General features: G+C 54.6%; 1 protein-coding gene across 1 annotated transcript in view; it reads right to left on the bottom strand.

Annotated features, from left to right (window-relative positions):
* The window catches only part of STARD8 (StAR related lipid transfer domain containing 8), a 43,233-nt gene extending 38,897 nt beyond the window's left edge, over window positions 1–4,336 (bottom strand). The window contains exon 1 of the mRNA XM_029959130.1: window positions 4,282–4,336. The gene's annotated coding sequence lies outside the window, so the exon portion shown is untranslated. The remainder of the gene's footprint in view (window positions 1–4,281) is intronic.
* Window positions 4,337–4,401: the final 65 nt, after the last annotated feature.

Genomic DNA, 4,401 nt, shown 5'->3' with positions numbered 1-4,401 from the left:
CGGGTCCCACCTGCATCCTCCCAAAACTGAGTCACCCCCGCTCCGGCCCCACACCGCGCCTGGGCGCTCGCTCGCTGCCGCCTCCGCTCCCGGGGGCGGGCGGGTGTTCAAAGCCCTGCGGACACTCCGGGCAGGGCTCAGAGGCTCTTCATTAAGAGGAGAAGGAATTGACGTGATCAGACTGGCCTGCGAACACCTCTCACCGCTTTTTCCCCATTTGACCTCTCAGGCTTTGAAAACAAACGCCCGTGAGCATCGCACAGCCCCAAGAGGCTCCCACGGCCCCCTGCCTGCTCCTTTACACCACGTTCACCCCAGAAGGACAGAGGGGCAATTTCGGACGCAGGAAGCATTACCTTCCTGTGCACGTTTAAGGAGTTTGCACGACAAAGCTCCAGCCAAAGCAAAACCATTGCCCAGCTGAACCTTTCTGCCAGTTTTCAGTGTATTCTCTCATTATCATTTCAGGGAAGTGACCACACTTGGAACTTCTCTCTCAGCCCCTTCCATCCCACACAAACCACCCCAAGGATGCAGCTAGAACTTTACAGTCGGTCTCAATCTCTCCTTGCTGACAAAGGAAAAACTTGGCAACACCGCGGGCACCAGGTGGCCACAGGGGCCTTTTCCCAGCTCATTCCCTGCACTTCCCACCTGCCAAGCAGCTCACCAACAGAGAAAATCCCTCTCTCTAACCCAGGCTCATCCTTTCTGGCCTTCAAAGAAGGATCCTGCTGTCCAGAGGGGGGGATCTGTATTTTGTTACCTACAGGAAACAGGAAAATTTCCATCCCTGGAATTAAAGCTGCAGAAGGACGGAGCTTAGCTGGGGGAGGGGGCTCTGTCACTGCAGTAGTTGCCAGGGGGTCAGAACTACAGACATTTTATGAGCAGAGTGGAACAGAGATGAAAACTGGCCTCATTCAGGGGCTGGGGGGGCTCCAGCTTATGAAAAAGTTTCCCCACAATCATTTTTTGGAAAAGCAAAATGTGGCCAAGTTGGTTTTGATTTTCTTTTAAAGTGTTTTTTGTCATTTCCCATTTTCACTGGTTCCTCAGGAGCCAGGCATGGCAGCATGGGCCCTTGGGGAGAGAGGTGGGAGAGGGCTGGGAGGAGGGACCAGCATCCTGCATGGTCTAAAGAACATAAAGGTGACACGGGAACAAACAAAATGTGTTTAAAATTGCTGTAGCCAAGGCACTAACAGGCATCCTCTGCATGCCCATGTCACTGCCCTGCTGGTTCCTCTTAATTACCCAAGGATGGAATTCTGTGCCTGGTTCCGTGGGCTCACATGGGATCCACCACCCCTGCAAACCTCCTGCACCCACGACAGATATCCCAGAGTGACCCATGGGGAAACGTGGGAGCCTGGCTGTGCCAGGGCACTAGCACCAGCCCAGGGCACCAGCACCAGCCCATGTCCTAGGGCAATTTAACCAACAGGGATAAGTATGCATCAAAAGGCTCAGCAGCTCCAAAATAGCTTCAGGGGTGCACTGATGAGCTGGAAGGGAAAGGCTGGAGATCATGTCTGGAGCCTCAGGAGAGGCTGTCCCAGCTCCTAAGGAAACATCTGATGGAAGGGGCACAAACTGCTCTGGCAGGGTGAATTTTAGTGTATAAAGCCTTGTTTAGGAATTACCTCATTATTTTTTTGAAAAACTTTTTTACTGATAAAAGCACACGCACTGGCCAGGCAGGGATCCATTCCTGGTGAGGGGAGGGTGCAGGAGTAAGGCCACAGAGACTGTAATTGAGAGAAGATGAGAGTATGTAAGGAACATCTCCTTTCCTTCATGAGGAATAGGCCAAGGAGTGGCAGAGCTCATCCCCGGGATGCAGAGCCAGGAGGGACCCGGCATTAGTTTGGGGTGGAGGTCAGTGTTTCAGTGTGAGTCACTAGCTGAGCCTGAGCCCAAGCCCGGGCAGGCAGGAAAGAGGAAGAGGAAGGAGCAGCAGCACAGAATCCCCTCATCACATGTCCCACCAAAACCACTAATAATCACATTCGGTTCAGCTTTTCTACTTCCCACCTCTCCAGCCCACACCCAGCCCTGCGACTGCCTTTTCCACCATGTAACAGCAGCAGTTTCTCAGCAAGTTCCAAAATTGCCCAGAACAGGTCCCTGCTGCCATGTCCAGCAGCCCACCCAGCCCAAGAGTCCCCCCAGATCTCCCCGGCACCACAGACGGGGTGCAGCCCCAGTGCCGAGGGCAGTGGTGCAGCCCCTGCACACCCACCAGTCCTGGCACAGCCCCCTGCCTGCCCATGTCCCTTCCAACCCATCTTGGCAATGATAAAACCAGATCCCAGTCCCCGTTTTCTCCCCAAACCCCAGGGAATTGAACACATGGGCACAGGCCAGGAGAGGAACAGAGGCCTCGTGCTCAGGCCACAAACCCACCGAGCCAGTGCAGGAGATTTGCATGTGAGGAGAGAAGAACAGCTCAGCTGTGACAACACATCAACAACAGCTAAATTTAGAGGGTTATTTTCAGCAATCCAGATGCTGGGTAAATACAACCTTATTATTTCATGCAGGGGCAAAAGTTCAGCCGAGTCTCTTGTGCTGCTTTTCCCCATTAGTTCACCACGTCCAGCCAGAGGAGCCCACCCTGAAATGCTGCAATGTCACCACTGCCTGGCTGTGCTGCCAGGAGCCACGAGCTCCATCCCTGTCCCTCAGCAGTGAGAGGAGTCACTGCTCAGTGACATCTGCAGAGCACCTCCCAACCCCTTTTGGAGGGTCCTGGTGCCGCTATTGGCAGGAGTTTATTCTGAGGATGCAGTTTTCATGTGCATGGCCAGTCTGTGAGCCTTTCCTTTCTGCTCTTCCAGAACAATACATGGGAAATGAATGCTGGAGAGGAAGCAGAGGGTTAGGAAATCCATGGAAACCTGACCCTGCTGGGACTGTGCAGAGGCACTGTGTCCCACCCAGCTGGAGGTGCTGCTGGAGGGGACCACAGGGTGGGCCAGAGGGGGTCCTGCCACAGGCAGGGCAGTGGGAGGGACAGTAGGGACAGGCAGGTATCAGCTGGGGTGGTGTGAGTGTCACTGAGCCTTCACCAGGAGAGACCTGGATCCTACAGGCAGTTTTAACGAAGGGGAAAACACCGATAAATGTTCTTCCCCCAAAAATCTCAGTCACAGTGTTATCCAGCCCTGCCTCTTCCTTTTCACGGGGCTCTTTAACCCTTTTTAAAAAGCTCTTGACATTCACGTTCCTAATCTCTGCCATGAAAGGGCCAGAGACCACCCAGGATACCTCTGGGGCTCCCTCACAAAGTACCTTTTGTTGCCCAGAGCTCTCTTGTGCTCCCAGCTCTCTCCAGCTGGGCTCAGAGCTCACCTAACCCTCACCTGGATGAAAACAAGAGGCCCCTGGGCATTGCCCTCCAATCAGGGGACTGGAGACTCCCTATCACATCCCATGGGCTCCCTGCATGGCAGGTTTCCCTTTTCATGGCACCAAGGCTCTGGCCAACACTGTGGGCAGCCACTCTCCTCCTGACTCCGGTGCCAGAGCCACAATCCCCAAGGCCTGTCCTGAGCCCTGTGCCAAAAGCAGCAGAGCCACCCTGGGCTCCAGGTTCCCCCATTTCCAGGGCTGTCAGAGCCAGTGTCCATGGGCTGCCTGTAGGATGGAATGGTTTGATTCTGGGGGTGTCACTGTGCAAAGACCCCCATGGCACTGACCAGTGGGATGACAAAAGGCGGGACCTCGACCCTCCTGCCCACAGCCCCATCTCCATCCCTGCTTCCCAGCCCTGCTGGCACACAACCCCTCCTTCTCCTCCTCCCACCAGCCTTCCCAGCACCCACGAGCCCCACAGGGTAGGGCAGCCCCAACCCCCAGCCTGTGCCCCCACCCTGGCAGAGGTTTGGTGGAGCTGCACACAATCCCCATGGATCAGCCTGGAGCTGCACCACGAGTCCCTCCTGCCCCACGGTCACACGTGAGACACCTCAGTCACACAAAGCCAAGGGGCTCTGAGCCAGGGAGACCCTCCTTCCTGGGTCACAGCAGTGCCGAGGCTCCGAAGCTCCCAGTGAGTTTATCTGCAGAGCACAAAGCTGTTCATCACAGAGGGGAATCGAAAAGGAACCAAGGCCCTTTGGCAAATACATCCCTCTGAAAACAACAGTCTGGGGGCAAAATCACACTGCTGACAGATGAACCCAGGAGCCCAGCAAGGGGACTGTCTTCTTCCCATGACCCCTGCCCATCCCACAGCAACAATATTCCTGCCCAAAAGACATTACCGTAGCTTACCTGCATCTTTCCTATCTTCCAGAAATGTGAAACTCTGTGAAAAGAAAGAAAAAAAGAACAGAAATAATTTTGTTATAGATTTGATTCTCATACTCAAGGACTGCTACCCCTCATGTCTAG

The sequence above is a fragment of the Manacus vitellinus genome, unplaced genomic scaffold (genome assembly GCF_001715985.3).
Source record: "Manacus vitellinus isolate BGI_N305 unplaced genomic scaffold, ASM171598v3 scaffold_19_pilon, whole genome shotgun sequence".
NCBI lineage: Eukaryota > Metazoa > Chordata > Aves > Passeriformes > Pipridae > Manacus > Manacus vitellinus.
The sequence above is the reverse complement of the archived record's forward strand: the minus strand, read 5'-3'. Positions and strand labels throughout refer to the sequence as shown.